This window comes from Prionailurus viverrinus, chromosome D2 (assembly GCF_022837055.1).
Source record: "Prionailurus viverrinus isolate Anna chromosome D2, UM_Priviv_1.0, whole genome shotgun sequence".
Classification (NCBI taxonomy): Eukaryota; Metazoa; Chordata; class Mammalia; order Carnivora; family Felidae; genus Prionailurus; species Prionailurus viverrinus.
Window position 1 is genome coordinate 17,843,176 of NC_062571.1, and position 16,332 is coordinate 17,859,507.

Genomic DNA, 16,332 nt, shown 5'->3' on the forward strand with positions numbered 1-16,332 from the left:
TTCCTGCCCCTCAGGTCCTGCCATGCTCCCGGGGGGCCAAATCTGGACAGAGGACTGAGAGGCTCCCCCAACCAGGGGGAGGGCGGGGAGCGGCTTCGCAGAGGGGTGTGCAGCCCCCGGGACCGCGCCGGGGGTGAGGGTGGGGGGAAGGTGGAAGCAAAGCAGGGCTGCAGTGTGTATGGAGCCCAGCTCTGGAGGGGCTGGGCTTCCAGGGCCTCCCCGGAGTACTGCCCGGAGGAGGCGGAAGGGCCCTGGCTTCTGATGTGAAAATGGGACCCTATCTGCTTCCGTTTGGGGGGCCGTCCCGAACAGCCAAGGGGAACGCAGAGTTGGTGGGTTGGACACGGGGCTCGGACGCGCCCGGAGGTTGCCAGAGGGCCGCACAGGGTTTGCGGCGGGTCCCCTGGAGTCCCTGCCGCTCGTCCCCGCAGTACCTGCGCTTCACGGGAGAGGGCAGCCTGGAGCAGCAGGAAGGTCCTCCCGGGCCAGCTGTGCTCAGAGCCCAGGAGGCCCAGAGTCCAAGTGACCAGAAAGGCGGGGACGACCCTGGTGCAGGGGAGGTGTGCGGGACGGGGCGGTCTCCCTAGGCCCCATTCCTCCCCCCAGAGCAGGGAGCCAGGCAGACCCAAGGAATCCCTGCTGGTCCTGTTCCTCCAACATGGCCTTGCCCGCTCCGTGGGGGTCCCAGATGTGTCACACGGTCAGCCTCTCCAGGGACAGGCTCTGCTCCTGTGGCTTCTGGGGTAAGAGCACCTGCCTGGCTTCCTTCCCAAGGACCCGGTGATGACACTGGGGATGTGAACATCCGGGCACTGCTGTCCTCATTACCAGCACCACGGGCTCAGCCCGCTGAGTGACAAACCCAGGGCACATGGGAAGTCAGCACTGTCCCAGGCCACCTGCTCTCTGCCACCCAGTTCCTTGTACACAGGTGGGAGGTGGGTGCTGGTCCAAGGACAGTCCTGCAGCCCAGCCAGATGAGCCCTGCTTCTCACCTCACGAGGCCAAATGTTAAAAAATAAATAAATAAAAAATAAAAAAGCAAGCAAGCCAGCTGTCTTTTTGCGAACATAAACTGTGCCTGAAGCTGGCCTGGGCGTCCCATTCTGGATCTTTTCTATTTCTGAGATCTCATCCTTAGCTTTCCGGGATGTTGTGGATCCAAAGCAACCAGGGTCCAGGCGGGGAGGGTCACCTGCGTAGGGAAGGCCTCCGGCGTCCACATGATGCCCTCTACTCCTGCTGCCTGTTGGCGGTCTTGATGCCCTGGGGGATGCCCTGTGATGCCGCATTGGCCGTAGGTGTAGGTGCCAGGAGGTCCAGCAGACCTCCCTGCCCCTACAAGGCAGGTGGCCTTGCAGAGAGCTCCCCCTATCTAGATCTGAGGAGGTGGGGGGGCAAACAGCTCTAAGACCTCCCCCTCCCCCTCTCCCTACCCAGCACACCCCTCAAACCCTAAGAAGTCACCTGCTTCTGAAGTCTGCGTGTTTTAGCAGCCGCCCCTGTCTGTGGAGGGTGTTATCCTCGAGCTTTAGAAGAGGGGCTGCCTCCAGGTCAAAGCAAAACGTGTTCACAGAAGTGAGGATTCCAGCTATGCTGATCCGCAAAAAGTAGAAAGGAGCCTCCAGGCTATCTCCACGGCAGCTGCGCCATTTTGCATTCTCAAGGAAGGTGCACTGGGCTCCAGTGGAAGGTGCACGGGGCTCCTGTGGAAGGCGCACAGGGCTCCAATTTCTGCACGTGCCCCGCCTCCCTCGCTGTCTTCTTTCTTTGATAACAACCATCCCAGCAGGTGTGAAAGGGCATCCCATTGTGGTCTCAGGTCGCATTGCCCCAACGGTTAGTGATGCTGGCCTTTGTTTTTCGTATACCTGTTGGTTGCCTGTGCGTCTTCTTTGGAGACATTAAAAACAGAACGACCACAGGACCCAGCGATCGCTTCCGGGCATTTATTCAAAAGAACTGAATCCGGGCCTTCAAGGATTTGTGCTCACGTGTGCACGGCAGTGTTTTCCACAGCAGCCCAAGAGGTGGGGACAACGCAAATGTCCACCAACAGGCGAAGGAATAAAGAAAACGGGGAATACACACAAGACGGAAGACGATCCAACCTTTAAAATAAGAAACGTCTGCAATTCGTGACAACATGGATGAACCTTGAGGACATTATGCTGAGTGAAATAAGCCAGACGCAGAAAAGGCAAGTAATTCACGACCCCGCTTCTAAAGGCATGCTTCGGAGATATGGAGGGGTCTCTTCCAGGACCACTGCAATCAAGCAAATGTCATAATTGAGTCAAATAAATTTTTTGGTGTCCCAGGGCGTAGAAAAGTTATGTTTATACTTTACAGTATATTTACTACAGATTGTGGTCTATACTACAGATAGTATATACTATAGTATATACTATATATATATATACTACATATATACTACAGATAGTATATACTACATATAATATATAATATATAGTATATATTATATATATAGTATATATATATAATATATACTATATATTATAGTACATAATATATACTACAGATAGTATATACTATACTACAGATATGTGGTCTAGACATAATAGGATTATGTCTAAAAAAACTGGGTGGCTCAGTCGGTTAAGTGGCCGGCTTTGCTTCAGATCATGATCTCACGGGTTTGTGGGGTCAAGCCCTGCGTCGGGCTCTGTGCTGACAGCTCAGAGCCTGGAGCCTGGTTTGGATTCTGTGTCTCCCTCTCTCTCTCTCTCTGCCCCTCCCCGCCAACCCCCCCCCCCCCACCGCCGTCCCATCTCCCTCTCCCCACCCCCCTCTCTCTCAAAAATACATAAACATTAAAAAAACAACGTACAGACCTTAATTTAAAAATACTTTATTGCTGGAGCGCCTGGGTGGCGCAGTCGGTTAAGCGTCCGACTTCAGCCAGGTCACGACCTCGCGGTCCGTGAGTTCGAGCCCCGCGTCGGGCTCTGGGCTGATGGCTCAGAGCCTGGAGCCTGTTTCTGATTCTGTGTCTCCCTCTTTCTCTGCCCCTCCCCCGTTCATGCTCTGTCTCTCTCTGTCCCAAAAAAAATAAAACGTTGAAAAAAAAATTAAAAAAAAAATACTTTATTGCTAAAAGGGCCATCATCATCTGAGCTTTCGGCGAGTCGTAATCTTTTTTGCGGGGGGAGGGTCCCGCCTCGATGTTGTTGGCTGCTGACTGATCAGGGTGGTGGCTGTTGAAGGCCGGTAGCTGTGGCCATTTCTTAAGGCAACAATGAAGTTTGTCGCATCGATTGCCTCTTCTGTTCGAGGACGATTCCTCTGTGGCCCGCGATGCTGTTCGATAGCATTTTACCCCCAGTAGAACTTCTTGGAGAATTGGAGTGGCTCCTCTCAAAACCTGCCGCTGCCTCCTCAACTAAGCTTATGTGATATTCTAAATCCCTTGTTGTCATTTCAACAGACTTCACAGCATCTTCACCGGGAGTGGACTCCAGCTCCAGAAGCCACTTTTCTCTGCTCGTCCCTAAGAAGCAACGCCTCATCCGTTCAAGTCTGATCATGAGAGGCAGCCCTTCAGTCCCGTCTTCGGGCTCCGCTTCTGAGTCCGGCTCTCTTGCTGTTTCCACATCTGCAGTGACTTCCTCCGCGGAAGTCTTGAACCTTCAGCCCGAAAAAAAAAAAAAACCCCAAAAAACAACAACACCCGATATCTGCAAAGCGCAACAAGGCTAGATATCATAAAACGAGGCATGCCCGTAGAAGGTGCATACGGCGGTCACGTTCACAGAATCAGAGGGGGCTGGTGGTCGCCGGGGGCCGGGGGAGCGGAATGGGAAGTTACTAATCACTGAGCATAGAGTCTCAGTTACGCAGAATGAGCACGTGCTAGAGATATCCTGTATAACTTGGTGCCTAACGTACTGCCTTGACCTTTAAAAACCGGTTCGGGGGGGTAGATCTTTTGTTGTGTCCTTACCACAAATAAAATAAAATTGAAAAAAAAAAAAAAAAGAGTCATGACCCACGAGGGGTGTAGCCTGAGCGGCTGGAGGGGACCGTGGCCGGCAGCGAACGCCCCTTCCCGGCCATCAAGCCTGCGGGGGCCCGGCGCAGGCTGGCGGGAGAGACCCTCAAGCGTTTTGAGCGAAACAGATCCTGTCTCCATCGGCCTGAAATGGATCCAGGCTTCTGGGGACCTTCCCAGGGAACCCTACACTGACCTGGAGGGCCGTCCGTTCCGTGGTGACCTGGCGGCCTGCGTGTCATCAGGGCCTGGGGTTGTCGTGGTCTGGGAGCGGGTGGATGCGGTGAAGCCCGAGTGACGCTTGGGGAGACCATCCCTGTGGACTCCAAGCCTGGGGTCGTCCGTGGGGCCTTTTGCATCCAAGGTGGCAGAAGCATCATCCACGGTGGCAATTCCGTGGAGAGTGCGGAGAAGGAGACCGGCTTGTGGTTTCAGGCTGAGAAGCTGGGGGAGGAGGAGAGCCAGATCTCTGAGTGAACTAGATCTCCCGAGTGGCTTCGCCCACGCTGGTCCCTCTTCCTGGCATGGGCAGGGGCCAGGCTGTAGCAAATCCATTCGTTTTTGAGAACTGCCTTAAATTTTTTTTTTTTTTTTTTTTTAACATTTAGTGTTGAGAGACAGAGACAGAGCATGAGCAGGGGAGGGGCAGAGAGAGAGAGAGAGAGGGAGACACAGAATCCGAAGCAGGCTCCAGGCTCCGAGCTGTCAGTGCAGAGCCCGACGCGGGGCTCGAACCCACAAACCGTGAGAGCATGACCTGAGCCAAAGTCGGACGTTTAAACGACTGAGCCACCCGGGGGGCCCCAAACTATTTTTAATTCGTTGACGAACATGGTCCACGTTAATCTTGCCAAGGACTGGTGGCAGAGATGGAGGGACCCCTCGGGGTCTCTCTCCATGATCGGATGATTGGCACTGAGTGCGTCGGAGTATCCTTTCTCTGCTCCTGCTGGTAGGGACCCCGGGGGTGGGGGCTGCTGGCCCCATGGGATCTGGAAGCCTCGGCAAGTCCTCCCTTCCCACATCACTCACACCTCAGAAAATGCCTGCTTTGGTCTTCTGAGCATCTCCGATGTAAGATACAAAGCCGCCACCACTCCGAGGGTGACAGCTAAACCGTCTTCCGTTAATGGTTTAATGTGAATTAGTTAATTGCTATCATTCATTTTAATTCATCTCAGCCGGTCTTTCCAGAAGAATCTTCCATAAATCAAGGAGGCGGGTTTTACCTATTGCCCGGATGCCAGCTTGCAAAGACCGGTGAGACCCAGGTCCCGGCCTCCCCAGCAGTCAGGGGGAGGGGGGTGGAGACACAGTGAACCACCGCAGACCCAGGGGACAGTTCCGCGCAAAGCGCTGTGGAAACCTGAAAGAACATTCCAGAGAGCTGGAGCAGTTGAAAGCTAGGACTTCGGGGAAGCTGAGCAGAGCCCTGAAAATAGAGCACATTCCAGGGACGGGCCCAGCAATGAATGGGCCGGAAGTGGTTGGGAAAGGGTCCAGGAGGTTGATTGAGACCTGGTGATGACAAGTCAGGGCAGGAACACCTTTTCCTTTGTTTTGTTTTGTTTGTTTTGCTACAACAGGCGTAGAGGCTCCAACTGTAAAGAAATCATTGCTCTGTGAACGTATATGCGATTTTTCTTTTTCTGGGAGGAAGGTCCACAGAATTCCTCAGATTTATAAGGCATATATAGAGGCGCCTGGGTGGCTCAGTCCGTTGAGCGTCCGACTTCAGCTCAGGTCGTGATCTCACGGTTTGTGGGTTTGAGCCCCGCGTCGGGCTCCGTGCTGACCGCTGTTTCAGATTCTGTGCCTCCCTCTCTCTCTCTGCTCCTCCCCCCACTCGCACTCTTTCTCTCTCTCTCAAAAAGAAACAAACATTAAAAAAAATTATAAAGCATATATAGTCTGAATAGTTGGGCCCCCTGCCTTCCTCAATGGCAAGACTTGGAGAGCTTTTTTAATTTTATTTCTTTTTAGGGAGAGAGAGAGAGAGAGAGAGACAGAGTGTGAGCTGGGGTGGGGGCAGAGAGAGAGGGAGACACAGAATCGGAAGCGGGCTCCAGGCTCCGAGCTGTCAGCACAGAGCCCGACGCGGGGCTCGAACTCATGAACTGGGGGATCACGACCTGAGCTGAAGTCGGAGGCTCAACCGACTGAGCCACCCAGGTGCCCCAAGACTTTGAGAGCTTTTTTTTTTTAAAATTTTTTTTTTTTAACATTTATTTATTTTTGAGACAGAGAGAGACAGAGCATGAACGGGGGAGGGGCAGAGAGAGAGGGAGACACAGAATCGGAAACAGGCTCCAGGCTCCGAGCCATCAGCCCAGAGCCTGACGCGGGGCTCGAACTCACGGACCGCGAGATTGTGACCTGAGCTGAGGTCGGACGCTCAACCGACTGAGCCACCCAGGCGCCCCAAACTTTGAGAGCTTTTAAGCAGGGGTGTCTCTCCACGGGAATGCAGCTGTGCTCTGGCCCTTCCTCCTTTGGCCACGGGGACCACTGGGCACCTACTTTCTCCACTTGAGAGGAGCCAACATAGAAATGGATTTTTTATAAAGTTGCTGCCACCATCTTCCTAAAGAGAAACATTCAGCAGAGCGCCTGGCTGGCTCGGTCACTACAGCATGCGACTCTTGATCTCAGGGTTGTGGGTTCAAGCCCCACATTAGGGGTAGAGCTTACTTTAAAAAAAAAAAAAAAGAGAGAGAGAGAGAGAGAAACGTTCATTCTTCATGTAGTTCCTTACGCCTCTTCGATAGACTTGACACTGTTCTGGGCATCGGATGTCCCTGTTCTGAAGGATCTCATGTGCCAGGGGAGAGCCATACAGTGGACATCACATGGAAACAAGAACATTTCAGAAAATGTCATGGAAATAGAAGAGAGGAGGGGCAGGGGCATGAGAGCCATCACAAGAGGCATCTCTGAGGAGGGGACATTTGAGGCTTCTCTGCCAGTGAGGAGGAGGCGGGTCCTTCAGATTGGGGGGCAGAACATTCTAAGCAGCGGAAATGACCAGAGCAGTGGAAGTCAACTTTGTAGCTAAAACGGGCAAAAAAAAAAAAAAAGACGGGGCTGGAGGGGCCAGAGTGACTGGGGGCAGCTGGCAAGTGGCAGGGCTGAAGGCGGGGGGCACAGGGACAAAGCCCGGACTGAGCGGGCCCTGGGCGGGAGGGACTAACACTAACAGTATTTCGGAGCCTTTGCAGTGTTTTCGTTTTGTTTTTTAAAATGTGAAACCTGGGGCGCCTCGGCGGTTCAGTCGGTTGAGCGTCTGACTCTTGATTTTGGCTCAGGTCGTGATCCCAGAGTCGTAGGATTGAGCCCGGCGTCAGCGAGGAGCCCGCTTAAGATTCTCTTTCTCTCCCTCTCTGCCCCTCTCCCCCGGCTCATCCTCTCATCTCTCTAAGATAAAAACAATACTAAAAAAAAAAAAAAAAAAAAATACAATGTGGAAGTAACCTCATATGAGGTCTTTTTTTAAAATTGTTTTTTTATTTTGGGGCGCCTGGGTGGCTCAGTCGGTTACGCGTCTATCTCGCGGTTCATGAGTGTGAGCCCCGCGTCGGGATTCTCTGTCTCCCTCTCTCTCCGGCCCTCCCCTGCTCGCTATTTCAAAATCAATCAATCCACTTTACAAAACACTGACATAATGGTTTATTTTGAAGCAGCTGAAGACTCACACCAAGAAGTGGCAAAAGTCGTCAATTTCCCATGTACCTTTCACAGGGTTTTGGGGGGACAGATATTTTCCTTTCTCTCGGGCAGGTGCCTTGGGGGTGGAATTGTGGGGTCCCGTGGAAACCCTAGGGCCCAGCGTCGAGGAGGCGCCAGGCTGTTTTCCAAGGCAACTGCGCCACTTCGCATTCCCACCAGCCATGCGTGAGCGTCCCAGTTTTTCTACGTCTTGGCCGACGCCTGTCCTTTCTGTTACAGCCGCCCCGGTGGCTGTCACGTGGAGCCTCATCGTGGCTTCAGTTTGAACTCCCCGCACGATTACTGAGGTTGAGCGGCGTTTCACGAGTGATCTCTTTTTTGAACGTGGCTTTCGCTCTCGGTGGAGACAGCAGTGGAGGAAGGCGATCGTGGACACGAAGAGGCCAGTCTGGGGGGCGGGGGGGGGGGTGCCGCCCGGCACCAGAGGGCAGGAGCGTGTTCTGGGGCAGCTGAGGAAGACAGGAGCAGCCTGTGACCTGGGATACATCTTGGAGGAGAGAGTAAGGAGAGATGACTCTCAACCACGTGTGGACCACAGGTCAAAAAACAGAGCCTCTGTTTTCCGGGTTCCGTGAACTTGGCTATGGGGCCCCGAGTACTTCACTTACTTAAATCACTTCTTCTTGCCTCGTAACTTGGAGCGCCACTCTGGGCCCCTGGAAGAGTTCCCAGTTGTCGAATATTTGAGGGGCTGTCAGGACAAACGGATTTATCCGCTGCCGCTCAGAATCAGGGCCAGCGTTGGGCTCCATATGAAAGAGCTTCTCCTAATAATTTGAACAACCTGCAGCGGGTCGTGCCACCCCGGCGGCTGGGAATCCGTTCACTGGACGGCAAGCTGCTGGTGCGTCTTAAATCGGCAGCCCTCGAAGACAGTGCGCCCTTGGTGAAGGGTGAGGTCCACTAGGACCCAAAGCCCTGGACGCTTTTGGACTCTAGTTTCACCACTTGTAGAGTGAGAGTTGACACCGGGTAATGTGGAAAGGCATGCGGGTGCTTTCACACCGGTGCTCTCTCCGGGTCTGGAGGCATGGGGTGCCCAGGACAGTTCTGGGTGGCGTGGCGGGGGGGGGGGGGGGCGACGCGGGGCTCGAACTCACGCCCCGCGAGATCATGGCCCGAGCTGAAGTCGACGGTTACCTGAGCCCACCCAGGCGCCCCTCTATTAGCTCTCTTCGACCCTGACACTAACCTTATGAAGCAGGCACTTTTATTATCGCTAATCTACAGGTGAAGAAACGGGAGCACAGAGAGGTTAAGCCACCCGGTCAAACCTCACAGCGCGTGGGTGATAAAGCCAGGGTGTGACTTCCCACAGCCCCGCCCCCCGAAAGCCCGGTCTCTCAGTCATTACATCACATCACTGTCGCATCAGCAAAGTGTGGCTTCCGGGAGACTTTGAGCCAACTGGGGAAAATCTGATTTTACCAGGTAAAGCTGTTCCGAAAATACGCAAGGCAGCATTAGAGTTCACGATCGTTGTTATGGCTTCTTCAAGTGGCAGCTGAAGGTGAGAGAAAAGAATGTTCAGAGTACGAACCTCTCTCCTGCCAAGCTGGTTTTCCCTGAGAGGAGGGAGTGAAGAAGGCTGAGTACGGTGGGGAGGCTGTCCTGGGGGTATCCCATCTGGAAAGCAGTTCCATGAAGGGGGAAAGCTGGGAGAGCCTTGCTGTGGCCTTAAAGCAGCTCACCAGCGCTCCAGGGAAGGTTCTGGAAGGAAGTCAACAGATCGTGGACAGTGATAGGACACCGAGCTCTGGGAGGCGGGTGCTCCATTCACTCATTGACTGGGGACACCCCGTTTTTAGCAGAGAACTTGCAGAGAAGGGGTTTAGTGCCTTCCCACCATGCAGAGCTCGCACCCCAACGAGCAGCGTCCGTCCCGATGTCCTGCTGGCCTGACCCTGGCGCTCGCTACTCTCAACGGCACGGGAGCTGGCTCACTCTGGGGCATCTGAGGGACACGGTCCCCAGGCAGGCCTGCCTGGGCCGCCCGACAGTATATAAAGCAGCCGCAAGCCCACAGACCCTCAGAGATGCTGAGTCCCTCTGAGGCCGCCACGGGTCCAAGGCCAGGCCAAGAGGTCAACCGTGCTCACCGGAGAACGTGCCACGGGGCTGGTGGATACTGAGAATCCGGTCATAGCCCCGAGGTCACTCTGTGCCGCTGCAGACACGGTATTGACAACAGTCTACCCCAACAGGTGACTCACGCTGAACTGGGCACATTCCTTGGGGGAAGAAGCTTCATGCAGAAAACAACCCCAGCTTTTTTCTTTTTTCTTTTCTTTTCTTTTTTTTTTGTTTTTCTTGTTTCTTTTTTCTTCCTTCTCTTTTTCCTTAACTTTTTTCTTTTCTCCTCTCTTTTTTCTTTTCTTTCTGTTTTCTTTTTTTTCTTCCTTTTCTCTTTTCCTTCTTTTCTTTTTTCCTCTTTTTTCTCTGTTTTCTTCCTTCTCTTTTTTTTCTTTCTTTTTTCTTTTTCTTTTTTTTCTCCTTTCTTTTTTCTTTTCTGTTTTCTTTTTTCTTTTTTCTTCCTTTTCTCTTTTCTTTCTTTCCTCTTTTTCTCTTCTTTTTTTCTCTTTTTTCTTCCTTCTCTTTTTTTCTTTTTTCTTTTTTCTCCTCTCTTTTCTTTTTTCTTTTCTTTCTGTTTTTTTTCTTCCTTTTCTCTTTTCTTTCTTTTCTTCTTTTCTTTTCTTTTTTTGTTTTTCTTTTCTTTTTTCTTTTTTCTTCCTTCTCTTTTTTCTTTCCTTTTCTTTTTTCTCCTCTCTTTTCTTTTTTCTTGTCTTTCTGTTTTTTTCTTCCTTTTCTCTTTTCCTTTTTTCCCCTCTTTTCTTTTTTCTCTTTTTTCTTCCTTCTCTTTTTTCTTTCTTTTTTCTTTCTTTTTTCTTTTCTTTTCTCCTTTCTTTTTTCTTTTCTGTTTTCTTTTTTCTTCCTTTTCTCTTTTCTTTCTTTTTTTCTCTTCTTTTCTCTTTTTTCTTCCTTCTCTTTTTTCTTTCTTTTCTCCTCTCTTTTCTTTTTTCTTTTCTTTCTGTTTTCTTTTTTCTTCCTTTTTTCTTTCTTTTCTTGTTTTTCCTCTTTTTTCTTTTCTTTCTTTTCTTTTTTCTTCATTTTCTTTTCTTTTTTTCCTTTCTTTTTTTTTTCTTTTTTTCTTCTTTTCCTCTTTTTTTCTTCCTTTCCTCCCTTTCCTCTTCTTTTCTTTTTGTCAAATTGGGAAAATAAAGCCATCAGCCGCTTGGTGTTCCCTGTGGAAGTTCAGAGCTCAGGGGCGGGGCCCCGCCTCCAGGGAACAGAGGCTGCAGGAATGGGGGGGCACTGAACTTCTGGGGGTTTGGGCCCTGGGGATGGGTGGTCTCCCGGTCTCCGGGGCACGCTGCCTTCACTCCTCCCCGCACGGCCCTGCCAGCCCTGCAGCCCCTCTCAGCGGTCACGGTCACGTGTCTGCACTTGCAGGGCAGAGGCGGTGTCCCCGTGGGAAGGCCGGCACCTTCCAGCCGGAGGGTGAGGAGGCCCGCGGGGCTCCCGACACTGGGGAGCAGCAGTCAGTGCGGTGGGGGCGCAGCTGGCACGGTGACTCCCTCTCTCAAAACAGCTCATTTGCGAACAGCTTCACCTGCTCCTTCTCTGGGGTTTTTCTGGAGCGGGTACCTCCCTCTGCTGCAACATCACCCCCGAGGGACTCCCAACGTTTCAAAGCCCAGGGGCTCTCGGTTTCTCTTCCTTTCCTCCAGCCGCATGGACACCACGGAAGCCCCCCTTCCCCCTGCTGGCCTCCTTCCAGGATCCCCATCTCCATAGCTCTCTGGCCAGCAACCCTCTCATGACCAGTGGGCCAAAGGGCACAGGTGGTGAATGTGTCACCCTTCCCTGGGGACACCTTCTCTTTAGTGATGCCCATCAACACACGGTGTCTTTTTTTTTTTTTTTTTTTTTTTTTTTAAGTAGGCTTCCACACCCAGTGTGGGGCTTGAACTCACGACCCGGAGATCAAGAGTTGCATGCTCTACCGACTGAGCCAGCTCGGCAAGCGTCCCCAAGACACGATGTCTTAACAGAAGGAGCAGTAGAGAGAACAGTGACCCTCAAAGGTGTCTCTCCCTGGAATCTGTGAATATGCCACCTCACGTGGCAAACGGGAACTTAAGTGGCACACGGAAGTAAGGTTGCTAGGCAGCTCAGCTGGAGACGGCGAGCTGGATTATTCTGGATTATCCCAGTGGGCCGGTGTCATCCCCAGGGTCTTTATAAGTGAGCCCCTTCCCCAAGTGTGTTCACAGGGGAGGAAGAAGGGTAAGAGGTGAGGTGCTGCGGCCATTGAAGGCGGAAGGGGCTGCACGTCGAGAGGCGTGAACAAGTTCTAGAAGCTGGGGAAGATGTGACTATGGGATCCTCCCCCAGAGCCTCCAGAAGGGAGCACAGCCCTGCAGACACCTTGGTTTTAGCCCAGTGGACCCCAAGCCAGGCTCGGACCTCCAGACTATAAGACTGAGCCACCGGGTTTGAGGTCACTTGTTTCAGCCCTGGAGAGACCTGAGGGCAGTTGGGACATGGAGGAGTTTCTCGATAAGCACGGCGTGAGCGGCTACCCAGCCTTGCAGGAGCTCCTGGCCTTGCAGGAGAGCAGAGGGGGCCGGTTTTCCTGGAGAGAGTAAGAACCCGGAAAGACAAGAGCATCTGACTTTTGTCCCTTCCGAGTGCACGCGCGGAGGCCAGCCTCGAGACAGACTTCTGTGTTTCTGATCCGTGGGGGCAACAAGCAAAACGAGATTTTAACAGAACTGCCCCAACGGCCAACCCACATGGTCACGGCTGTTGTCTCAGGCGAAGCCCCTGCACGGAGCCCGAGTTTATCGCCACCGAAACCAAGGAAGACTGTAACACAGGCAGGTCAGTTGTGATCGGGCCAGGAAGAGGCCGGGCCCTCAAGTGCCACCTGCCGGGACGGGACGTCACGCCTAGGACGGAGACGCAGGGGCAGCGTGGAAGGACGTGGAAGGCAGGACCCTCCCACCAGGGGAACACCTCCAGCCCTTTTCCTGTCTCTCCCACCCCGTGTGCCTCAGGCTGACCCTGCGTTTAAGGACAGAGGCAGGACCTGGGCCTCACAGTGACAGGCCACATGCCTACACGAGAGGAGGCAGCTCCCGTGTGGCAGGAAGTGTGGCAACGGAGCCGGGACTCTCGGACTCTCGACTGCATTTTTTAAAGTTGATTTTTGAGAGAGGGAGAGAGAGAGAGTGAGCGGGGGAAGGGCAGAGAGAGGGGGACAGAGGATCCAAAGCTGGCTACATGCTGACAGCAGCAAGCCCGACGCGGGGCTCGAACCCACGAACCGTGAGATCGTGACCTGAGCCGAAGTCGGACGCTCAACCGGCTGAGCCACCCAGGCGCCCCTTGGGGGGCCATTATTGAACCCACCACCATTCCACACTCTGGCGGCCAGATATTCACGTCTCTCCCACGTGCAACGTATATTCATTTCATCCCAACATCCCTGAAAGGCTCAACCCACGACAGCTTCAACTCAAGTTGAAAAAAATCTCATCTTTATCTCATCGAAAGTTCCGAATCACATCATCTAAATGGGGTATCGGTGAGACTCTGGATATGGTCCAACCCGGGGAAAATTCCTCTCTCTCTCTCTCTCTCTCTCTCTGGGCCTATGACACTAGGAAATTATTCCCCAAACACAAGTGGCGGGCAGCCAGAGAATAACAGTTACAAGATTCTCATTCTAAAAGGGCAACAGTGAAAGGGAGAGGGGGTCAGCAGTCCCAAGCAATTGGGAAACCCAGCAGGGCAGATTCCCTTAGGTTTCAGGGTCTGGGATCTCTCTCTCTCTCTCTCTCTCTCTCTCTCAAAAATAAACATTAAAAGAAAAGAACATAATACTTTTGGGGCACCTGGGTGGCTCAGTCCGTTAAGCGTCCGACTTCGGCTCAGGTCACGATCGCGCGCGGTTCGTGAGTTCGAGCCCCGCGTCGAGCTGGAGCCGGCTTCGGATTCTGGGTCTCCGTCTCTCTCTGCCCCTCCCCCACTTGTGCTCTGTCTCTCTCTACCAAAAAATAAATAAAACGTAAAATAAAATAAAATAAAAAGAACGTAATACTTTTAAGCACGATTGTGTCTTAGGTACAGGGCAAGCCTGCCTCATGACCATCACTCAGGGCACCTGGCCCTTCCTGAACTTTCTTTCCAGGCCCTTCTCTCTTCCTGGCCTGGAGGTCTGGCGGGTGGCCGGCGTGAGTGGGATCATGACGAGGACGGGCACAGCCCGTTCTCCGGGGCACCTGTGCACAGCTGGTCCCTGCCTCGTTTGCATCCCCTCAAACACGGCCGTCTCGGCCACTATCCAGGCGGTGACGCCGGACGGTGACGAGCAGGACAGGGGATAGAGGGCGCCAGCCTTTCCTGAAAATGGGTTTTACCGACTTGCTCACGGCGACACGGGAGGCAAATCGCTTCACGCAAGGTCGGCCGTGCCAGCCGACACGGGCGGCTTCTTCCGTCACCCTGTGCCCTCCAAAGAGCGGGCTTTCCTGAGGGGACACCACGGATTCCTGCGTCAACAGCGTCCCCGCCCGCAGCCTCTCGCTCGGCCTTTCTGCCAAGTCGTCCCACACATCGCGCCGGGAAAGGCCCAGACGTGTATGCGCTTTGGAGACGCCGGCAGGACCGGGAAGAGGCAGGTGGGGACGTGGCCTCGCGGTGCGAAGGTTCCCGGGAGCAGCGGGACCTCCTTCGGAACCACAGATCCGTCTCCTTCCCTCACGAGGACCAGGAGGTCCCCAGGCGGAGGAGGAGGATGGGGCCGCAGTCCGCGGCCCAGCAGCCTGGGTGCCAGCGTGGCGTTTAGGTCAGCCGGGTGTGCGGCGAGAATCCACGTGTTTTCCCATAACACAAAATGTCTTAAGAAAAAAGCACTTAGGGGCGCCTGGGTGGCGCAGTCGGTTGGGCGTCCGACTTCAGCCAGGTCACGATCTCGCGGTCCGGGAGTTCGAGCCCCGCGTCGGGCTCTGGGCTGATGGCTCGGAGCCTGGAGCCTGTTTCCGGTTCTGTGTCTCCCGCTCTCTCTGCCCCTCCCCCGTTCATGCTCTGTCTCTCTCTGTCCCAAAAATAAATAAACGTTGAAAAAAAATTTTTTTAAAAAGAAAAAAGCACTTAGGAGCTCACTGGAAGGGGCGGGAGGTGCTGGGGGGGCTCTTCGTATCCACAGCGACGGTGGACACAACACAGCCCTGGGCCAGGCTTGGGGAGCACCGGCATTGTGCACCGGCACCTAGAGACCCCCGCTGCCCCGTCTTTATATGGACGGTGGACCTGGCTTCCTCGCAGGCATCTGCCCCCTCTGGCTGCCCATAAGGCTACCATCGCTCTTCTGGAAAGCTCTGACATCCACGGGACAAGCGATTTTAGTGGTAGCACGGCAGGTGGTGTGACAGATTGACAGGTGGTGACCGTTTGGAGAAGGGGGGTCTGTTGGACTCTCTCAATCCCATCACCCAGGCAACCTCTCTTCATAATCACTGGCCCCGGACCCCGGCCGCCGGGAGGCAGGCTGTGTCCGTGAACCTCGCCTCCGGCCCTCGCCTCCCCGATGGGGCCCACGGACGTGCCAGAGACCGTCGCTGCTTTAACGGGCTTCTGGACGTGGAGACATCTTCCGCGATTTGGATCTTCTGCCTCTGGGGCTAGAAGGACAGCAGGGCAAGAGAAAGGAGGAAAAGCTGAGCTGTCACCGGCGTGGCTGATGAAATTCGGGTCAGGTATGTGACAGCTGCGGTCCTGAGCAGTTCTTTCCCTGGAAGTGTCATCAGGGAGAGAGACTTTTTTGACAGACAGCAGTGTTGATCACCCTGGCGACTCTGCTCCAGGCCCTGCCTTGGCGGGAGCCACGGGTCCTCTCGGGGACCCCCAGCAGCGGGAGGACACTGTGCGTGTCCCCGGGAGGCAGCGGTGTGCTCACTGCACAAAGCGAGGACTCAAGAACCCGCTCCCCACCCTCCACTTCCCCACCTGCTCCTGGCAGGCAGAAAGGCTGGGACTTTGTGGGAATAACAAAGGGACAGCTTGCGGGGTGGGGGGTGAGGTACGGGCTGCGAGCCTTGCCTCGGGAGTGAGGCGGAGAGATCTGTCACTCACAGGCTCCTGAACCCAAGGATCCCACACCGAAATCTCGAAGTGAGGATCCGTGATGTGAAATCCTTTCGAGCAGCAGGTGCCTGGGGTGGGGATGGCTTTCTGGCAAAGCAGGTCCGGGTAAAGGCCGAGTTGGGGGACCCCACCATCTTGTCCCGGCAACTCTGTTACTGTCATATCCCCATTTTTACCGACGAGGGAACAAGAGTACGGAGAGGTGAGAACACTTGATCCAGAATCCTACGACCTGGGTTGGTGTGGGCATTGCCTTTTGCGTTTTTGCTTTTCAGCTCCCAAAGGAATGGCAAGATGCAGCCAAGGTTTGAGAATTACGGGTGTCAGACTCAGAGCAGGAGGTCTGGGATGTTGGGAAGCTTGTCATCTGCTGTCACCTTTTCACATTCTAACGTACTGGGGGTTAGCACTGCAGCAAATGAATTGCGGGGGAAGGGCGGACG

At 53.8% G+C, this 16,332-nt stretch overlaps 1 pseudogene; it reads left to right on the forward strand.

The window, feature by feature from the left end:
- The first annotated feature begins 269 nt into the window (after window positions 1-269).
- On the forward strand, window positions 270-4,489 carry LOC125147566 (nucleoside diphosphate kinase A-like; annotated as a pseudogene).
- Window positions 4,490-16,332: the final 11,843 nt, after the last annotated feature.